This window comes from Notolepis coatsorum (assembly GCF_963971535.1).
Source record: "Notolepis coatsorum genome assembly, chromosome: 12".
Lineage (NCBI taxonomy): Eukaryota > Metazoa > Chordata > Actinopteri > Aulopiformes > Paralepididae > Notolepis > Notolepis coatsorum.
Window position 1 is genome coordinate 74,137,363 of NC_140176.1, and position 23,369 is coordinate 74,160,731.

The window sequence follows — 23,369 nt, forward strand, 5'->3', positions numbered from 1 at the left end:
GGTTCTGCATGTATCGTGCTTCCATTCAAACAGATGGCAACACACGTGACGTCAAGTCTCGCTCGCGTGAGACTTCCTCTCTAGATACTCTTCAATACCTGGCCAGGGTACACCTGGGTCCTAGTGCCCCCCCAGGTTACACTATATGTCATGCACATGTATTTTACATGTTAATAAAATTGCATTTATCTTTAGTCCTAATTCTGTCACTGTTTGATGTCACAAAGAAGGGTGTATCTGAAAGCTGTCTACAACATTTGTAACATGTTCGTATCTTGTTGTAACAAGATTCGATCATCATTGCAATTGTAATGTAGATAGATGAGCCAGGGAGACCTAGAGAGCTCCGGCTGACCGTATAGAACGGGGATCAAAGGAAAAATATCAAAGGATCAAAAGGCGCTCAGCGGTTGGCGAGATAACCCGACTATACTCGGGCATGGCACCCAATGAGTTAAGAAATTTACATTATTGTAAGAAAATTGCATGTAGTTGAGTCTACATGGTCCTCATTTAGAAAATAAGTTAATGCTTTAACTAGAGCACCAACATGTAATTTATCCAATCAGGTGCATTCCACGTGAGGAAATGGGACGTAGGGATGGGATACATGCCTGCAACATATAAACAACATTAATTTTGGACCTGCAAAAAGATTTTAAATGACAAATGAATTACTGGTAGTCAATAATCTTTTTGGTGTGTGTGGGGGGGGGGGGGGGGGGGGGGGGGGGGCAATACTTTTGGAAAACCCTCCACTGTTATTTTATAGACATGACTTTTACTATACAGATTGTTATTTGTGCAGAACGTGCAGAGCATTTTTCACATTCTTCCCATGGAGAGGGAGAGCTTCTCTACTTCTCTACCTCATTGAAATCTGAGTTGCATGTGTGATGATGGCACTAATAAGTTGAACCTCTCATGGTCCAATATGTGGAGTAGGTATTGACATGATTTATAATATAAGCTGAATATAAGCTGCCGTTTTGGGATTCCAGATAAATATCAATGGGTGCTTGTTGCCAATTTGCATATTCATAGATCCTTGCATCTCAATGAGGGTAAAGGTGTAGAGATGCTGCTAAGACAGTTTCAGTACTTTATTGAACAATTTCTTGGAGGAAAACCCATATTCATACAAATTGTTATTCAATGTATAACATTTCTTTAATTGTTTAAAATACATCTGGAGGGGATCTTTAAGGTTAGAGGCTAGGGAATGTAAGCCAATGCAATATCCCAAAAAGTGACCTGTAAAGTAAACGTGTGTATATGTATGTATGTATGTATGTATGTATGTATGTATGTATGTATGTATGTATGTATGTATGTATGTATGTATGTATGTATGTATGTATGTATGTATGTATGTATGTGTGTGTGTGTGTGTGTGTGTGTGTGTATGTGTGTATGTGTGTATGTGTGTGTGTGTGTGTGTGTGTGTGTGTGTGTGTGTGTGTGTGTGTGTGTGTGTGTGTGTGTGTGTGTAACGAGAGAGAGCAACAGAATATGTTTCCAACAACATAGCACAGCCACTTTCCAAGCGGTGGCACTTCTCTCCTCCCTAGAGTGCGTTTTTGTATGTAGGCCATCACCACCTGTGTCCCCAGAGACAGTGTGGGGGAGAGAGGGGGTTGGGAGGTTGAGAGGAAGCATAAATAAGTAACCTTTTTACCATAGAAAGACAGCCACTAACCTCAGCCAGGGAGGCTGGTGTGCAGGCTTCCACCTTCTTGCGTGGGCCGAATGACCCATATTTTAGTTTACCTCTCCTTTTTTTTTTTCTTTTTCTTTTTTTTTTTTAGCTCAGAATTGTAATTCTTCCAGCCTGTGTACCTCTAGCATGTCTTCTTTTATGCTGCGGTATTGCTACACAATTTGAATTTGAAATGAAAGGCCCAATTTCTTTTCTCTTAGTTGTAGATGGAAAATAAGTAGTATTGTAGCGACCCTGGGATTTGGGTCGGTTGGTCAGCCGAGCTGTCACTCTGTACTCAGCCATCGCGGGGCTGCCGGCGACGCTATTGGGTCGCCGGCAGGGGCTGACCTGGGGAAGGTAAAAGAGGGTGTGGCACCCAGGGTGCGCTCTCTTGAGGCATGGGAAGTGGTAGTGATGAGTCATGTGTATACTGCAACCTATGCACCTGTGTTGTAATAAAGACCTGAACTGAGAACTATCAACCTGCCTCGAGAGTCGTGAATAACGTGGTGCTAAACCTAGCAGCGTTACAGTATGTATAGTTTGTCATAATTGAAAATATACTGGTTTACCAAAATGTTTACAAACATTTCCAACGTAAAGGAAACTTTTTACAGCACAAGAAAACATAAAAAAAACATAAATGATAATCACAGGAATATCTTCAATCCTATGTTTAGAAATTTTAGATTACAGATTATATCTTTAAATTGAATCATAGACAGATACATTTATCTTTATTTTCTTATTTGCCAACAAGTAGCTAGCAGCTACTCCACTTCCCCTGCATGGATACTAACGTTTCTATTATTTGATCTCATTAGGATCAGACTCATACAGACTTATACTCACCTCTACAGTTAGTTATTGTATGTGGTAAATTGACCGATGGCACACTGAGTGTATTCCTACACTGCTGCTACTAAAACAGTCTGAATTTATAATGACATTTAATAAAGGCTGAATTTATATTGACGCTGAATGTATAATGACATTGAATATCATTTGCATCACCTGCATTTTATATGAGCTCCTATCCATCTTTGTGCCAGGTGAGAAGGTCATGTGATGTCATCTGGCCCAAATGACCAAGTGAAGTCACCTTTGTCTTCACCATGCATTACTTGCCTCGGTCAATAAAAGTGATGATTCTAAATTGAAGAGAACAATGGTTGTGTTAACTCATAATCTAGCAATAATGACAAACTATCTGTGCTGTTTGCAGTGGGAGTCACATCAAACCGGTATCAGGGGAGGCTTCACTAAAGAGGGAGGATAAGCAAGGGCTTTGCCCTAATTATCATGACGGCCAAACGTGCTGTGTTGGTTAAATGGTTCGCTAGCAACGGGCACAACCTCTCCCCCTGCTTATGGCAGCTACTTCCTGACACTCCCAATCAGCTTGATTGATTGAATCCCCAGCCACTCCCTAACTCTGATTGGCAGGCTAATGACAAGGGGGGTGGGAGGGGAGCATCCAAGGGAGATAGGTGTTAGTGTGGCAGTTAGCTGACAAACCAAAGTGGAGCTTCACCTCTGTTGTTGTTAAATGGTTGTGCGTTGTAGTAAGGCCTTGTTTAATTTGTTACCCTGCATTTGAAAGACTGAATCAGGAAGCCCCTCCCACACACACACACAAATACAAAAAAAATCAAGATTATGTGACTGCTGAAACCCAATTTTCCCTCCAGATGAATCAATCTCACTGAATGCCTGCGACAACGATGCCGACCGGTCCAAGTAGCTTGCGGTATAACCCAACATTGACAAATCTTCAAAGCTTCCCGACCAAACCACTGATTGGACCACAAAACGATCCGTCTTTTCCCAAGACAATGCTGGCAGCCACCGTTAGCATCCATCTGCGTCCCTCTCCCATAGGCAGGTAATGGGATTAGCCTTTTGAGTTGCGCTATTAGCCCACCATTTGTGTATAAATCCTGTCTTGTACAATCATAAATCAAACGCCAGGCAAGACTGTTGTGACGGTGTGGGTTTGAAGCCCCAGCGTTCATGGTGAGACTGGGACACAGAGTCCCCCCCCCCCCCACCAAAGCATGACGGAAGCAGCTGCTTCTCTTTCTCATCATCATCATCATCATCATCATCATCATCATCATCATCATCATCATCATCATCATCGTCGTCATCATCATCATCATCATCATCATCATCATCATCATCATCATCATCATCATCATCATCCTCCTCCTCCTCCTCCTCCTCCTCCTCCTCCTCCCTTCTCTTTGTCCTTGAACATACAGAGAGTATGCATGGCTGCCTGTCCCACTAGAGCACCAGCATGTCAGCATGTCTCAACTAGCAGCAGGTTTATCCAATCAGGTTGGGAATTGGGGAATAGGGAAGGGATAAATGCACAACAACATTCATTTTGGACCCGTACATATTTTTTTATTTATAAATTGGGGGGGGGGGGGGAAGCTTTTATTCTGCACCTTTCTAAAAGCTCTCTGGATGTTTTATTTAAAAGATTATTAGTATACATACAAACTTTATCTATAGCACCTTTAAGTACTTTTTCTGGAGTGATACTCTTACTTTTACTTTCAAGTTTCAAGTTCAAGTTTCTTTAATAGTTGTCATACAGAAGTACAGAATGCTTTTATATAAAATGCTTCTTACTGTTACGCTCCAGAGACTGTGCAAGACAAGATAAGTATGAAATAAAATAACATAGTATAGCATGTAAATTAGAAGTAAAAAAATTAGGTCACAGTGTTCAGTATAGACATATGTACAATGTTCGATGCAGAATAGACGTAACTGAGTTACCATATAATATACAATATACTATGCAGTGTACTAATATACAATACTATATAGTGCAAGGCAGAAATGGGATGAGGTGCAATTTAGGTACAATTTACAGTAGGTGTACGAGTTGTAGTGCAAATCCTTTATCAATAAATATAAAGTGTGTTTGTGTGATCTAAAGTGTGGAGAGTGGGTGCTGCAGTGTGTTGTTTGTTTAAGTGAGTGGGTGTGTGTGCTGTGTGCATTTGATGGTTGTTGCATAGTGTTTATTGTTCGTTTAGCAGCCTGATGGCCTGGGGATAGAAGCTTCTTCTGAGTCTTTCTGTGCTCGCCTTAAGACTCCGGTATCGCTTGCCTGACCGCAGCAGTTCAAAGAGGCAGTTGTTCGGGTGGCTGGAGTCCTTGATGATTCTCTTAGCCTTCCCCCTACACCGCTTGTTGTAAATGTTCTGGAGGGTGGGAAGCCCCCCTCCAATTGTGCGTTCGGCTGAACGTGTCACTCTTTGTAGTCTGCTACGGTCTTGTGCAGTGCTATTCCCAAACCAGGAGGTGATGTTGCCAGTCAGGATGCTCTCTATTGTACATGAGTAGAAGTTCCTAAGGATCTTCTGACTGACTTGGAACTTCCTTAGGCGCCTGAGGAAGTAGAGGCGTTGTCGTGCCTTCTTCACAACACTGTCAATGTGTGTGGTCCATGTCAAGTCCTCGGATATGTGGGCTCTGAGGTACTTGAAACTGTTCACTCTCTCAACCGGTGCCCCGTCGATGCTGAGGGGGCTGTAGTCCTTGACCCCCGACCTCCTGAAGTCCACAATCATCTCTTTTGTTTTGCTGACGTTCAGGGAGAGGCAGTTCTCCTGACACCACTGTGACAGATTCTCTACCTCTTCCAGGTAGGCCCTCTCGTCGTTGGCAGAGATCAGGCCCACCACTACTGTGTCATCAGCAAATTTGATGATTGTGTTGTTGTTCCGCTGTGCCACGCAGTCATGTGTGTACAGGGAGTAGAGGAGGGGGCTCAGAACACAGCGCTGGGGGGCCCCTATGTTGAGCGTGATGGTTGAGGAGGTGCAGTTGCCTGCTCTTACCACCTGGGGTCTGCCCGTCAGGAAGTCCAAGACCCACTGGCAGAGGTCATAGTTCAAGTCCAGGTCCCTGAGCTTGGTTATGAGTTTGGAGGGGACTATGGTATTGAATGCTGAGCTGTAGTCGATGAACAGCATTCTCACATAGTTCCCCTGCCTCTTGTCCAGGTGTGATGCTGCTGTGTGCAGCACATGGGCTATGGCGTCCTCCGTGGACCTGTTGGGGCGATATGCAAATTGCAGGGTGTCCAGGTTGATGGGGAGGGAGGAACAGATGTAGCCCTTCACTAGCTTCTCAAAGCACTTCATGGCTATGGAGGTGAGAGCTACAGGGCGGTAGTCGTTGAGGCAAGCAGGCGTAGATTTTTTGGGTACAGGGATGATGGTGGACTTGGGTACGTTTCTATACAAGTACTCCTTCCGTACTCCTACTTACAGCTTACACTAAGTAGAATTGTATTATTGTATAATATATTTCAGTACTCTTTATACACATCTTGGTAAATCAGTTGTATCTCCCCCAAGAAGCAGTTTCATGATAAAACGATTTGACTACTTAAAATCTATGGCACTTTGTTGAGTATTTTATGCGTATTTCAAACACGATTAGCCCTCGTTTCTTATCAAGTGCTTTGAAAAATAGACATTAGATAATTTTATGATTGACTTTGTTTTTATATTGTAACTTATCAGCGATGGATTGTCTATGTAACAATGACCCTCCACAGAGTGGATCTGTTGTAATCAGGAAATAAGAGCATTTAATGTTAAGAGGCTCGCCGCCTGGCATTGCTTTGATGTGAGCTAATTCATTATGGATGTAACCTGGGGCCACTTCTGAAGGAGATTGGGGTCTTGATAAGATGTGCCTTTGGAATGTCAGCGCAGGGTTGGAACGCCCAGTGAAGACTAATCGCATGAAGGGAATCTTCTCTTTGAACCTTCGCAGAAAATGTGGATGGAAAGAACTGACAGGACAGCTTCATGGATGCCACACAACAGCGCCCGTGCCAAAACGTTCTTAAGCATGGTAAAGCTTGGCTAATACTTCACAAAAAACAGTAACAATGGGGTCCTTCAGACAAAGAATAATTTAAGTCCAGTTTTTTTTTAAGTTTTCAAAATTCATTAATTAAAACCTGTTAAGCTGTAAGACCCTGCTGGTTTTATCATAAATCGATCAATACAGACCGTATTAGATCCCCACGTGGGGTATCAATGGAAAGCCACACTCATTGGCTACAACCCTATCGAAAATATTTCGAGATCGCCAAATGATTGTCGGAGCTAGAGCCCCAGGAGTCGGGGGTGGTAATGTGTACTTTGGCGCACGCCTCACATATCGGCATGTAACGGCATTTTGTCGCCTGAAATGGCAATCGACAGGCAACAAATAGGGCTTTAATTCTATATTAAAGGTATTAAAGTATTAAAAGAAATGCACACCCGAGCCGCTAGAGGTCAGTAAAGTGGCAAGATGTTAAGAAGTTATATTTCGTATTGCATCGCGTCCCGCTCTGAGCCTTACGAGATACTCCTATCTCCTGTGATACCTAATGTATCTCCCACGAACAAAAACACATGCACCCCACCTGTATGGGGCCCCGCCCCTTATGGTGGTACCGCCCATATAACCATGACCCTGGTCATGAAACACCCTTCCTCTATTTTCGTCCCAGCGTATTGGATGCGTGCACCATACGAGCTAGCGGAATGAAAAGATTAAGGAAGATTAATAATGTTGGAAGCTTACCGGAGGTTGCTGGCCCCTGGCATCTTCGACGCATGTTTTCGGCGACACGACGGGCCTGTGATGTTCCTCGTTTGATGACTGCACATCGAGGTTCAGCTGTACAAGGCTGGCTGTCGGGCCAGCTTGTACTCAGGTAGGCCCTGTGTCTTCAGGCATGGGTATTAGTGTTAGTAATGCTGGTTTGTGTTGTTAACACAACCTTGTTGTGTGTTGGCGCCAGGGGCAAGATGGTTTGGTGAACGTTCTCTGCAGGGAACGGTTTCCAAGCTGTCTTGGGCGTGCTGCTAAAACATCTAAAGCTATGCTAACATGCTATCGCTACTGCCGCATGCTATCACTACTGCTAATTGCTATGCTGTTTTAATGTCTCCGCCGTGAGATGTTGTCACTCTCCCGCCTCTTGCCCGGTTCATCAATGAAGGTCAGTCGGTAGCTGTTGTGGGGTTTTGAGTTCTATTTACCTTTTTCGGGTAAATGGGTTGACAACGGGGTAGGTCGTGGCTAGGTTCTAGCCAGGTATTACCTTGTGTTCCGGCGGGGTTTGTTGAACGGTGTTCCCATCTGAGTTGGCGTCGGGTAGTGGGGCTATGGGTCCAGCCGACATGGTAAACATGTTGCGTGTCTGTGCACAGGCAATTGTTGTCTTGGGTTCCACATTGCCTGGCGTTAGGCTGCAGTAGTATAAGGGCAGGGCCGCTTGGGAGAAATGTGAGGCCCTGTGCGTTTTTAGACGCGAGGCCCCCCATCTCCTGGGGCGGCCCTGTGTAGGGGGCTATTGTTTCATTTTGTCACTCTGCTATGAGAAGGTCTGTCTTGCTACAGCTTTCTCTCCTCTCAAACCATTCATACTGACGGTCAATCGGTATACTGGGGGAGTAGTGCGGGGGGGGGGCTTTGTTTACCTTTTTTGGTAAATGGGCTAAACTAGGGCTGGTGTTCTGTTGTGAATATTTTGAATGAAGACGGGTCTGGTCCGTCTCCCCTTAAACTTTGTGTGTATGGGTTTGCTCATTCTACAGTTTTTGTGGTTTAGCTCTTTTATTCATTTAACCTTTTCATGGTCCACACCACAGTGGAGGGTGCTGTTTGCAATCACCACTGGTGCTCCATGTTAACGTCAGTCCTTTGTTTTTGATATATTGAAACAATGCCCCGCCCGGCCGACACCATGGGTCGGCCTGGCGAGTGGCTGGTGGGCTGTTAAGGCTTGTACCGCCACGGTATGGAATTGGCAACGATTAGAACTGTGTTCGAATTGGTGTTTTTTCTATTAAAGAAATGGTGTCTGGTGGAGGGGCCTTGAGGGCCAGCCGACGTCGACACATCGCGCGAGGTTGTTGACGTTATTAGCTTTGACCCAGCCGCAAGCTATAACCGCTCAGGGTTCCCCTCTCCGCAGGGGATTTTGGTCTTCTGCTGGAGCGCGGGCGGTATTGTCCTAGGCCCTACACCGCCTCACACCGCGCAGCCAGAAGAAGAGAGAGCACGGCCTCGTCAGCGGCGATGACGGGGCCCTCGACAGGCGGCCATGTTTCCCCCGCCAGTGGTGCCCTGGTTGGAGAATCGACAGGGTATCGCGAGGCCGACAGTCTTGGCGGCCGAGGGATCGGCCATTTTGGGTGATTTCGGTGTTGGTAAACCACTCCGTCGTCATTTTGCCGCGAGCAGCCCGCTCCCCGCTCAGTCCGCTTTCTGTTACCCTCAGAAGCGGGGCTCTGGGTGTGTTCCTTTGGCTGCGGGCCGCGAACCTTCTTGAAGCGTATGCGGCCCCATTCTTCGCTTCTCATGGAGACAGGGGCTGACACCCAGTTGATGGCTGAGCCTGGGTCTGTCCGTGAGAATGTTGTGCTGTCAAGCGGCTCCCACACCTTGAACTGTGTTGGTTGAGCCTGGTGTTACGTCTGTCAACTTAAGTGTTGTCAGCAGGGGGGCTCGAAACCTTTTGAGGCACACAGTGCGGGCTTCCCCGGCCTCGCCTTCGCCAGGCCAGGTATCATGTTGGTGCTCCCACTCCTGGAATATTGGCAAGTGGTCGCAGCTCACATGGTTTGGGGTGGTAGTGATATCACTGCAGGGCTACGGTGTGTAGGAACCCATGGGGGCCTTACACCTTGCATGTCCGGCTGCAGAACAACTCCTTCAGCATGTTCTGGAGGGGTGTTCAGTGGGGGGGCTTTTTTGATCGGAAGCCCCCCGTATCAGACAGGCCCTTTTCTGTCGGGGTTCCCCCTTGGGTGCGATTGCCTCGTGGGTGGTGTCAGGGTCAGGTGTTCCGACACGGAACGCGCTCCTCGCACGATTCCAGGGTTGTCTTCGCACAGCGGGGGGGACCGGGCCAACTATCTACAGTTCCTGGCGGACCTGCGCCACGTGACGGCGGGTGCGTTGGGAGTGTCGTCACATATGACTACGGCAGTACCATATGTCGAGGTAGATGGAGAGAATGGTGAGGCGGGGACTTGTGTTTACACAACCCCACCCGTTTTCAGGTTTGGTACAGACCCTGTTGTCGGGGTCTCCAGCAGGGACAGCTCTGGTCGACGAGATCCAATCTCTGTGGACGAAGCAAGCCATCGTCGTGGCGTTCTCCTCCCGGTGTTCTCTGCCCGAGAAGTCGGGAGGGAGGGGTGTAAGACCCAGGCTGGACCTGTCCCATGGGAAGGTTCAGCATTTTTTGGATTGTCTCCTACCTGTTGAACACTGTCAGGTGGGGGTCTGGTTCTCCTCCATAGACCTGTAGGATGCGTATGCGCATCCCGATCTTCCATCCTAGGGCTTACCTACGCTTCCTTTGCAGGGTTAGCGTATGAGTACCAGAGGCTGCCGTTCGGTTTTCTCTGGCTCCCCGCATCTTCACCAAGTGCGTGGAGGCCGCACTGGGGCCTCTGCGTCATCCGGGGTTACGGAGTGTTCTGCCCTGATGACGTTCTGGTCCTTCGCGGTCAAGGTGGATCGTCAGGTCTCGTACCAGGCAGGTCTCTACCAGCCTGGGGTTGCTGTAGACTGGATGTAGAGTATTCCTCTTCCCAGTCAACGGTTGGAGGGCTATGGGCATCCATCTCAGAGCGTGTTGTCAACACGCTCGGGAGGTTCCGTCCTAGGACGGTTACGGCGCTGTCTCACGTCGCGGCCTAAGGGCTCCCCACATCCCCGGCAGGGAGAATGTGGGTGCAGGTGTACTGTCGCGGGGCGGCCCTCATCCTGACGGGTGAGGATTGCGTCTGGACATGGCCAGGCAGGTCTGGGACCGATGCCGTGCCGCCAGGGATTCTTCCCCATACATCTGTTAGGTCAGTTGTTGGGATGGGTACGTTGAGGGGCGCAGGTTCTTGATCCTGATGGTGTTACCATCTGGAATGCGCATGCTCCCTCCACTGTCGCGCTTACGCGGGCAGATGACGTATGTTCCAAGTGTGGTGTAAGGCGGGGGGCCAGGACTCAGTCTCCTGCCCCCTGGTTGCTGTCCTTAGTTACCTCCAGTCTCTCCTTGATAGACTGTCGGCTTCGACGGTGAGGGTATATGCAGCAGCTATATCCTCCTATCATGAGGGGTTTGAGGGGATGTCTTGTTCAGCCACCCTCTTGTGAAGCGTTTCCTGCTTGGCGCTCGACGCGTTAAGCCGGTGCAACGCTCCTTGGCTCCGACTTGGGATCTTCAATTGGTCCTCGGTCGGTTGTCCTTGGCCCCGTTTGAGCCGCTCGAGCGGGCGCCGTTGGGACAGCTGTCCTTCAGGACCGCGTTCCTTCTGGCTGTCACTTCCGCTAAACGCGTAGGTGAGCTCTGTGCTCTCTCGGTACATCCAGAGTGCCTGTCTTTTCGGACCGATTGCGGTGTCACTCTGCGACCTAATCCTGCTTTCGTGCCTAAGAATATCCGGAGTTCCTTCCGCTCCCGGGATATTGTGGTTCAGGCGTTTCGTCCTCCTCCTCACACTGGTGAGTTAGATGCGGGCCTTCACCTGTCATGTCCAGTCCGTGCTTGGGGATTTACCTCAGCCGTACTCAGGATTTCAGGGTTACCGACCAGCTTTTTGTCTGTTACGGTGGGGCTCGTGCTGGTAAGGCACTGTCGGAGCAGCGCCTGTCCCATTGGTTGTGCGAGGGTGTTACCCTCTGCTACACGCTGGCTGGGCAGGATCCCCCTGGGGGCGTCAGGGCGCACTCCACTCGTGGGGTGGCTGCCTCTGCCACTCTCCTGGGTGGGGCCTCGGTGGAGGCCATCTGTGCTGCAGCTTCATGGTCCTCCCCGGGCTCCTTTGTAAGGTTTTTCCTCATGGACATGACCGGGGGTTCTGTCTCCCAGGCGGTTCTGGGGTCTGTGGCCTTTCCTGCTTCCCGTCCTTTGGTCGGGTAGCAGGAGTGTATGGGTATGGGCCGCAGTGTGTTGAGTCACACGTGGTTCCGCCTGTACGGTGTGTTCAAGGGGTTCTGGCTCCCTCTTGTTCGCATTCAGGTGGAGTTGACTGCGCCCCCCCTTCGTTAGGAAGGATGGGGTGACAGGGCTCCCCGCACCCCTTGATGTGGGCTTACGGGTCCTCAGGGGGTACATCTGTCGGGTCTCGCGCCCGCTCTTCCCCATTATCTCGTAAGGCTCAGAGCGGGACGCGATGCAATACGAAATATAACGATAGGTTATGTAGATAACCTAGTTATATTAGTATTGGCTAAGCGTCCCGCTCTGCGCGCCCTGAGTTCCCTCTTGAGGGATCTTTTCCTGGGACGGGTTTTGGCGAGGAAGGGTGTTTCATGACCAGGGTCATGGTTATATGGGCGGTACCACCATAAGGGGCGGGGCCCCATACAGGTGGGGTGCATGTGTTTTTGTTCGTGGGAGATACATTAGGTATCACAGGAGATAGGAGTATCTCGTAAGGCTCAGAGCGGGACGCTTAGCCAATACTAATATAACTAGGTTATCTACATAACCTATCGTTAACACATTTGTGACCATTCAATTTCCCCATCTAGCTATTAGCACGGCCAGGTTTTCATTACATACATTTCACTGTGCATCACGTTGTTTGTAGAGCTAAATCTATATTTTAGATTATAGCTATGGATACAATACCATGGTCATTTGACAGTAACTATCTTCCGTTCAAGGTGCATTAATACGTTTATGCGTTATCCCGTGGTGAATATGAGTATAATTTTGGAATGATCGGGGCTAATTCCTGGGAGGCTGGCTATAGGGCGCAACGTGAATTCTACTAAAACCATTGGCGTTTCGTCTCTGGACACGCTATTATTTTCAAATCAAATGCATATGATAGGTATTATATTTCATCATGAATGCATGAAAGGGGGGGTCGTTTCTGATTAATTGATTGCCAATAACGGCATTCGTTATTACCACAACACACGCCGATCACGGGGATGAGTATGAAAACCATGCACGATCAAGCTGAAATTGACGTCAGATTGTCCTTCAAGTTCAAGTTTTTTTTATTGCCACACGGCCAGGCCGGTGGAATTCAAGCACAGTGCAGGTGGTAGCTGCGACAATACACCACATAAAACATAAAAAGACACATGGAACAGTACAGTACAGAAAACACCACCTAGAACAAATACATGACGGACACAGTACAGTACGAAAACTATAGAAAACTATAGATGTCAGTTCAATGTAACATAAACCAGAAGAGACATAACAGCAGGGGGTAAATTTAGGAGGAGTTGGAGTTGAGCAGTTGTATGGCCTTGGGGAAGAAACTGTTATTGAACCTTACAGTACGACTACCTAGTGACCTAAACCTCCTACCAGAGGGTAGGTGTTGGAAGAGGTGATGAGCTGGGTGCAGGGGGTCACTAATGATTTTGTTTGCGCGTGTGATGGTGTGATGTTTGTGTATGGAGTCCAGGGTGGGGAGTTTGCAGTTGATGATTTTGGATGCCCTTTTTATGATCCTATCTAGTCTGTGTAGTGTGTGTTTGGGTGTGTTGCCGTACCATACAGTGATGGATAATGAAATAATGTTTTGTATTATGGCTGTGTAGAATTGTACCATTAAGTTCTTCCTAACCTTGTATTTCTTGAGTTGTCTGAGATGTAATAGTCTTTGATTGGCTGTTTTGAGTAGATGAGTGGTGTGATGGTCCCAGTTTAGTTTATTGCTGATGTATGTTCCTAGGTATTTGAATGTGTCTGTGGCTGAAATGGGTTGATTATTGATGAGCATGGGTGTTTTAGTGGGTGTGGTTTTCCTAAAGTTAATGATGAGTTCAACAGTCTTGCTTTCATTGAGTATGAGGTTGTGTTCTCTGCACCACGTTAGTGTCCTTACCTGTGGTCGGTGGTATTCCAAAAATAATATTCCAATTATTTGATCGCCATCAGGTCCATCCTATGCCCATCTGGTCCACGACATAACCCACCACAACATATGGATCGGGGGTCCCGAAAACTATTCAATGCGATCAAGTGAAGCCCTAGGTTTCCCATTACTAGAAAAGTCTGTCCAGAGATATTTGTGTGTTACACCCGGTCTGGAACAGGGTTTACTGCACTCTGGATACTGCCTACTAGCAGGATCTGGCCGGTACTGCACCTTCAGAGTCACAGTATGCCTTTTAACGGCAACATACAGGTCCCTGACATTGAATAGGATATTAAAATTGAAAAAAGGGAAAACGATCCAAAAACGTATATTTTTTAATTTTCTTTTTCTTTTTCAAATGTAGCCAAGAGTAAAGACCTTAACCATATCAAAACAGCAGTCAAAGTGTATATTTTCATTTTTACCAATGTTTTTAAGATTTACAGAAAATAAGAATTTATTAAAAGAAAATGCTATCGTAAAACCGTGAGGAAATGACTAAATCCAGATTTAACACTGCCATTGGAAAGGGGAGCTTCTTCCCTATCCATAGCTGTAGGATTTGGCCATAATAAGGTCAAGGTCAAGTTCAAGGTCAAATATGAATTTATAATTAAAATGTATTATAATTTATTACTGTATCTACAAATCCTTCTGTTTAATCATCTTCCCTTTATTAATTTGCTTAGATTTGTTGTACACTTGATCTCAAGAAGGTGCTGAATGAGCTCAGTGAGCAAGCTCGGTTCCAGCACAATTGTAACATGGTGTTATGCACAGATGCAAAAAAATATCATAATTTATATTCTCCTTTTTTTTCATTACAATTCACTCGAGCCTAGTAACAGACACTGGGACACATATTTCTGACACTGGGAATACATACCCCCAGGTCCCTAGATGTTCCTAGATACCAAGAACATGCAAATTGACCTTGTAGAAGTGGAGCAATCTTCCATTTACTTAGGCATGTACCTTTAGGCGAAATGTCTGAAAATAGGGCTACAGCTTAACTTGCACAATCTGAATGTAGCCATTTCCGGCTGACTTCCGGTTGCCAATAGCACTTCCTGTCCCATCCAAATACATTGGTTTTAGCTACTTTTCTCCCCTTATTTAAACAACTTTGTCGTCACAGAGAGGCAATGAAACGTTTGTATTATTATAGTATAGAATGTATTTAATAAGCAAACGTTTGTCAGCAGGGTTTTTGGGCTGTATTTCATGTAAAAACGTTTACTGTTAGTTTCCTTGCTCAGCCAGCATTAGCTAACCGAAGCTAGTGGTTAAACAGGCCGGATTAGCTTTGAGCTAACTATCTTTCCCGACCCATGTATTCATTCCATTCTAAACATAACGTTAGTTTACAAAACATGACCCGTCTATATAACGTTGAGGAACAAATTATATAGACTGGTAATGTTTTGAACAACTAACGTTACGTTTAGAATGGAATGCATCGGCAAAGATCCGTTAGCTCAAAGCTATTCCGGCCAGTTTATCAACTTCCTGTCATTTAGAAATATGATTTTATAGTGAAAATCATTACCAAAACATCCGGAAAAACCTAACGGGAGCATTATAGACGGTCATACAAATGTACAAATGCTATAAGGTGGCAAGAAATGCACTATAAACAATACTTTATGCATCGGCAAAGATCCTTAGCTCAAAGCTATTAAGGCTAATGCTGGCTAACAAGAGGCTAGCGCAAGAAACTACGCCGCAAAGTATTGTTTATAGTGCATTTCTTGCCACCTTATAGCATTTGTACATTTGTATGACCGTCTATAATGCTCCCGTTAGGTTTTTCCGGACGTTTTGGTAATGATTTTCACTATAAAATCATATTTCTAAATGACAGGAAGTTGATAAACTGGCCGGAATAGCTTTGAGCTAACTATCTTTCCCGACCCATGTATTCATTCCATTCTAAACGTAACGTTAGTTGTTCAAAACATTACCTGTCTATATAATTTGTTCCTCAACGTTATATAGACAGGTCATGTTTTGTAAACTAACGTTATGTTTAGAATGGAATGAATACATGGGTCGGGAAATATAGTTAGCTCAAAGCTAATCCGGCCTGTTTAACCACTAGCTTCGGTTAGCTAATGCTGGCTGAGCAAGGAAACTAACAGTAAACGTTTTTACATGAAATACAGCCCAAAAACCCTGCTGACAAACGTTTGCTTATTAAATACATTCTATACTATAATAATACAAACGTTTCATTGCCTCTCTGTGACGACAAAGTTGTTTAAATAAGGGGAGAAAAGTAGCTAAAACCAATGTATTTGGATGGGACAGGAAGTAGGGCTGGGCGATAAAACGATAACGATAACTATCGCGATAAATTATTTCCTCGAAATAAACATGAAACGTGGTCGCAAAGTTTCGATATATCGATTTTCCAAGCTTGGCTCCGTTCAGCCTCGGCTCACCACACTCACTGACAACAACCAACGTTACGTGATGACGTGTTTACGCACAACAGCTAACAACCAATCAGTGAAGGAGATGGCCGAGAGCGAAGTATACCCGGAAGGAGGTAGGACTCACTCAACAACCAGGCTTGCTAGGCTAATTAGCTTGCACGCCGATGTTTTATATATTTACGTGCCGAGTATGTGTGTGACGTGAATTCTGAGGCCACGTTTATAGTAGTGGGGGTATACAGTGGACGTCGTTTCAATATATTGTGGCGGAAGAGAGTATTTTAGTGTAATATTTAGCACATTGTCATGAAATACACCGCTTAGATACTACAGGCTTGCTAGGCTAATTAGCTTGCACGCAGATGTTTTATATATTTACGTGCCGAGTATGTGTGTGTTTTGAATTCTGAGGCCACGTTTATAGTAGTGTGAGGTATACAGTTCGTTTCAATATATTGTGGCGGAAGAGAGTATTTTAGTGTCATATTTATTGTCATGAGATACTCCGCTTGTCGGCTAACGTGTAACGTGCGCGGACTGATGACGACATCAACTCGACTTGAGACATTCGCAGCAGCATAAGAAGTCAATTAAACTTGACGGCCATTATATCGACGATAATTATCGATATCGAATTATATGAAAATAATTTTATAATTTTATCGCGATAACGTTTTTGGTCATATCGCCCAGCCCTAACAGGAAGTGCTATTGGCAACCGGAAGTCAGCCGGAAATGGCTACATTCAGATTGTGCAAGTGGAGAATACTTCACAAGAAACGGTAACAATGGGGTCCTTCAGTCAAAGAATAATTTATGTCCAGTTAAAGTTTTTTAAGTTTTCAAAATTCATTAACTAGTCTAAAGGTGTTAAGATGGAATATTGTGTACATTCATAAACAGTGGAGGTTGGGCGGCTGGGTGGCGCAGCGGACATTGAGCTCGTCACCAACGCAAGAGACACCGGGTTCAAATCCGGCTGTCGGCGTTGCCTCCAGCTTGGGCCGGCCGTTATACTGGCTCAATTGGCAGAGTCAGCAGGTGGAAGTCGATGGGTGGTAATCTGGACGTTGTGGAAAGTGACTCCTACAGGTCGGTTGGGGGACGCCTGCACAGCAGAGACAGGAAATAGCGGGGGTAGTGTGAGCCTCCCACACGTTACACCTCGCCAATGAGAGTCCGCGCTGGCAGGTGAAAAGATGTGACAGGCTGCCTCCTCGTGTACCGGAGGGGACACGTGATGCAAGGCTTCTATCCTCCCTACGACTGACCTGTGGGGGGCATATGCGAGCAACGTTCAAGACAGGGGAGGGGAGAATTGGAAACAGCGAAATTGGGATGGGAGAAAAATAGAAAATAAGGAGAAAAAGTGGATAAAAAAAAAAACAGTTGAGGTTGACTTTGAGGTGATGTGTATAACGTTCAAATTCCAAATGATTTGGATTGACTATACAACTATAAGTACTTGATAATAAATATCTGCCATGAATCAGAGGCCAATCTGTTGAATCATCACCTGGTTTATATCTTGTCACCTGCTACGACAAAGAGCCAGGGCCCTCATTTATCAAATTTTCTTAGAAAGTATTCTACTTCCGTTCGTAAGCACAGAATTTAGAATGTGTGCATGCACAAAAAAAACTGGATTTATCACACGTGCGTACACAGGTCCTACGCACAGTTGTCTTGATAAATATCACCTTGCTCCTAAGCTGGAGCTTGTGCACTGTTTTAAGTATTTGCATACCAGAACCGCCCCGATTAACCATATACGGTAATGGAACACCCCCATGAAATGTGGAAAAGTGGACTGACCCGAGCGAACTCTGAGAGACTTCACTGAGAGCGAGATTGATCACCGAGGTCCAACCAACAAATTGAACGTATACAGCATTTCCCGTTGTGAACAATCTTATTTGGAAACATGACACACACAATAATAGTATTTAGCGTTTTATTTTAAACAATATTTAATCGTATGATTATAGATATTTTTAGAGAATAAATAAATCCAATGAAGTTGCCAAGTTCACAGACAACTCCGCTGAGGAGGAGGGAGTGTGTAGACTATCTTCGGTGCGCCGGGAGCCAAGGATGTTGACTGACCCAGTCCTGCTACAGAACCAGCACATTGACAGAAATAAATGACAAGCTGACCCGACATTAAGCACTGTAATGACTGAAATTAAATCAATTTCAGCACGCCAACTCTGCGCTCTACAATGCCTATTATGTGCGCTCGTCATGAGCCTGTGGTTCTGGTGAGAGTCATTATGGCTTCAGTGGATAACCCTGATCTGCATTTAAGTGATGTTTTAGATACCCCAGTAATAACATTACAATTGAATTAAATACAATTAGGCCTGAATGAGACTCCGGCCACCGGCACATTATCAGCCAAAATGCGCATCGCAGATTATCTGTACATTGACCGAGTGGAATCCCGTTCACATTACTGGATTTGTTTATTGGTGGAGCAAACTCTGAGAGATTGTTCACAGAGGCGCTGCCGAACCAAGATATAATATGATGTGTATAATATAATGTGTGTAGAGGCATATGATACAATCTATTTTGTTGTTGGTATTAGGTAGCCTATATGAATTACATATAATAGCAGCCAGCCTACATTATGCAACAGTAACTTGCGCATATATAATAACACACAGCCCTGCGAAGCCTGCATACAGTAAACTAACTTGATCATTAATCTAGCTGTTGTATCTTTAAAATTGCATTTAATGGCTATCCGAGTCCTCGATATCCTCGCGGACGGACCAGTATACCTTTATATCATATCATATTCATATTCATATCATAGTTTACTCTATCAGCATACCAGCATGTAATACGTTCTTTGTTAGAACTCAACTCATTATTATTTTGCGCATAGATTGCAGAAATACGGGAAAGTTTTGATTTAGGCTTTGACATTGTAAAACTAAATAAGTGAAATTCTGTAAGCAGAATACAAGTCATGATATCACCCACACGATATATGCTCTGTGTCCAGAGCATGTATGCTTTTCATTCATTTAAGACACATTTATTGCAATGGTTTTGTATACACATACACTCAACAAATAACCTTAGTCTGTTCTCATTGCAATGCGTTTTTTATTCTTTCTTATAGGAAGGGGGAAGAACACTATATCGTGGGTGTTCATATGACTTGTATTCTGCTTACAGCTTCGGGGTTCCACTTATTACGTTTAACAATGGCAAAGCCTTTTAAATATAATCAAAACGTTCCTGTATTTCTGCAATATATGCGCAAAATAATAACGAGTTGAGTTACGCGGAGCGCAGTCAGTGCTTATTTCTGCATTGTAAAAATATTCTACCACCGGCGCCAGCTACGCATGGTCCGACCTGTGCTTAAATATACGCACTAAGTCAAGCACAAGTTCAAATTGATAAATCCCACACTTTGCTTAGAAATGATCGTACGCACGGGTTACGCACATATCTGTGCGTACGCCACGTTGATAAATGAGGGCCCAGGTGTGGGAGGGCTAACGGAGGTACTGGGGGAAGTGAGAGTGTGTGGGGAGCTACTGCTGACCGCCCTGGAAGGCGAGGAGGACCAGAGTACCACCCCCCAGGTTAGTAAATCCTGGGCCCCATCCGCTCCTGGTGCCCGCCCTCCAGTTCGACGTTCCGGGCCCAAAGACGGGGGTTCAGATAGATTAGAATCTACTGCATCCCGCTACCAGGTGGCCGTGTACAACCACTCCCATAAAGCAGGGATAATCCACCCTGCTACATATATTTCAGTAGATAGTAAATTATAACACTACCTTAGGCATACTGCACCTTATGTGACACTGTGAATACTGTGAATATATTTTTCAGCTAGTTAGATAGTAAATTATATTGACATTTGTTTACACTGCTTGTGTTGTTTTTACTACCTGTACCCCCCCCCCCCCCTCCTTCCCCCATGCTGCTATGATGCCTGAATTTCCCCAAGGGGATCAATAAAGGAATATCTTATCTTATCTTATAATTAACTTGATTATTTACAGATTTCATTCATGGTTCTTGTGATACTAAATCTAGATTGAACTCTAACATTGGAAAGAGTAGATTTGGCCCGATCCATAGATATGCAACATGGCTATAATAAGATATTTTTTACAACTGAGGTAGGTAGATAAAAGCTTTTTAGACTAAAGTACCGGAAAAAGGTACCGGTATCGATTCAAATGTGAAAGGTACTTATTCCTAGTGCTGCATAATTCAAATCAAAAGAACCCTAGATTGAAAACTGCCAAACTTTAGGGTCTCCACGCGGCCACGCCGCTTTGAGCCTATTATGAATGCCAATAAACACCTCTCTCACAGTCGTTAATTGCCTGTGGGTGAGAGACGTCGCCCGCTGGGAACGTTCGCTGTCATTTTGGATTTCACGACAGGATCAGAGGTCACCCCCTGCGTTGCGTGTTCAAAACGGTCAACTATCATTTCCCCCCCCTCAATAATGAACATTCTCCGGCTCTGAGACCGGGACACCGCGTGCCACATAATGAAAGCCGGTGTGTGGTCCATATGTTCTCCTGCCCGAGTACAGCGTGGGAGGGGTGGATGGAGGACGGAAGAGGAGTGGGGGATGTCGCTAGTTTTTGCTAATGACATAGCTCCTCCAACTGTTCCCTAGCAGGTGAATATATTGGTGTCTTGGGTTACTAGGCCATGGCGGAGAGGCTCCTTTCTGTAACACAGTCATGCCTTCAACAAGGCAGCAGAGGCTAAGGTAACATAGGGTAGGGAGGCTGTGTTGTAGCCCTACTGTCATGGTTTTGCTTTATTTCACCTTTCTGTGAGGGACAGCTGTCTATTTTTGCTTTATTTCACCTTTCTGTGAGGTATAGCTGTCAATCCCTGGTTCCTGTGGTTAATTGCCTCATGGGTTGGCAGGTGTGTGGGCTTGATTGCACTTGATTCAGTGCAGCTGTGCCTATGGCCATGCCTTGACTCTATTTAAAGGGGACATGCATTATAAATGGCTTTTTTCTGTGTTTAGCATGGTTTTATAGTAATACGGGTTAGTATCAATGGGTCTGTGTCTCTAATTACCATATTGACTCATCAGTCTAGTCTCGAGTTCACGAGATCCTCCTCACTCAACTAAGCTGTTCCGATTTGTCGGTTTTGCTGACGTTAATATAGCACTGATTTGCATAACTAACGCCCCCTCTATGGTTGACAACGAGGCAGATAGTGTAACCCGACACTTCCTCAAACAGAGCGAGGCAGACAACAAGCGAGCGAGCGAGCGAGGGAGAGAGAGAGAGAGAGAGAGAGAGAGAGAGAGAGAGGAGCTTCTGTCGGAGAAACAAACTGTGCATGAGGAAGCAGCAGTAGCACATACCCATTTACACACAACCTGGGCTGGACCTCACGCGGGGAAGCAGCAGTAGCACATACCCATTTACACACAATCTGGGCTGGACCTCACCCGGGGAAGCAGCAGTAGCACATACTCATTTACACACAACCTGGACCTTGCGGGGAAGCAGCAGTAGCACATACTCATTTATACACAACCTGGACCTCGCGGGGAAGCAGCAGTAGCACATACTCATTTACACAGGTTATGGGTGGAGCCAGGCCGCGTGTAGCTTATTGCCAGCGGAAGAGTGCAAGAATGCTTCCGCATTCGTCACCGACGCCCATGTGACCGCGGCAGCGCGAGAGAGCGGCAGTGCGGAAATAGGCTGTCTATTGCCATTCTCTAAGACAAACTCTAACCTTAACCAGCTCCTTAACAGCGCCTAAACTTAACCCTTCTAACCTTAACCAACTCCGAAACAATGCCTAACCTTAACCTTAACCTTAACCTTAACCATGCCTAACCTTAACCTGCAAAATCTGCATATGGCTCGCTGATAACAAACTATCATTACACATGGGCAAAACAGAGTCCATTCTCTTCGGTTCAAATAACAAACTCAGCAAGACCGACGGCTTCTCAGTTACAGTGGGTGACAATATTGTCACAAGGAAAGACGAAATTACCTACCTGGGTTCCATCCTAGAGGCAAATCTTTCCTGTGACAAAATGGCATCCAATGTAATAAAAAAAGTCAACCAACGAACTAGATTCTTGTACCGGATCTCCTCTCTGGTAAACAAGAATACCCTGAAGACTCTGGCAGGAGCACTCATTCAAGGGTACTATGACTATGCGTGCACCTCATGGTACCAAAGCACCTCAAAGGCGCTTAAAACTAAATTACAAACATCACAAAACAAACTGGTCAGACTACTACTTGACCTGAACCCCAGAACCCACCTCACCCCTGCCCACTTTGACAACCTAGGATGGCTTAGAGTAGACGACAGAGTACAGCAACTTGCAATGGGCCTGGTCTACAAGATACACTATACGACCGGGGTGCCCATGTACATGTCAAAATACTTCCCAAAGGTCAGTGAATACCACAACCACTACACCAGAGGAAGCTCAACAAATCATGTTAAACCCAGATTCGGCTCAAACAAGGGACTAAACACGTTTCGCAATTATGCCACAACAATGTGGAACGCCTTACCCAAAGCTGTAAAGGAATGTGAATCCCTGCCCACATTCAAAACCGCTCTTAAAGAGCACCTACGGGAGGCTGCAATTCGAAACTGGCCACCGTAAATGCCCAAAAACCCCACCACTTCCTAATAGACAGTCTCCTCCCCACCGCATGTATATATTCCCTCCCCGCCGTATGTATATTTCCCTCCCACCCACTCACCCCCTCCTAATGTACAGTCCCCCCTCCCCATCATATGTATATACTCTGTCAGGATCTAGGGGTAACAGTACTGTATATTTGAATACCGCTTATGTCACAAATGTATCAGTACTAAATACCTATATGTCCCCAGGGCCGCCTCAGGGGGTGTGCGAGCAGTGCGGTCGCACAGGGCCTCGCGGGAAGGGGGGCCTCGCAAAAAAAATTAAATAAAAAAAAAATTTTTGCGAGGCCCCCCTTCCCGCGAGGCCCTTTTTCATCACAGACCTAAAATCTAGTTTTGCTTATATGCTTATATATTTCACATTAGACACGTTTGTAGAATGTGTCTGACTTGTTCCTGGGTCTGCAGTGACATACTATTGGTTTCAACGAAGGGAGCTCTGGGGCTCTGCAGCAGACATACTATTGGTTTCAACGAAGGGAGCGGAGTGGTTACTTACATCATGTGTAGTACGCCGGCGTGAGTCAGCTGCGTTTGACTATTTCGCGCATGCAGCTTTTGACTATTATGCTTAGTTATGCCAGCCAACTCGAAGAGGTC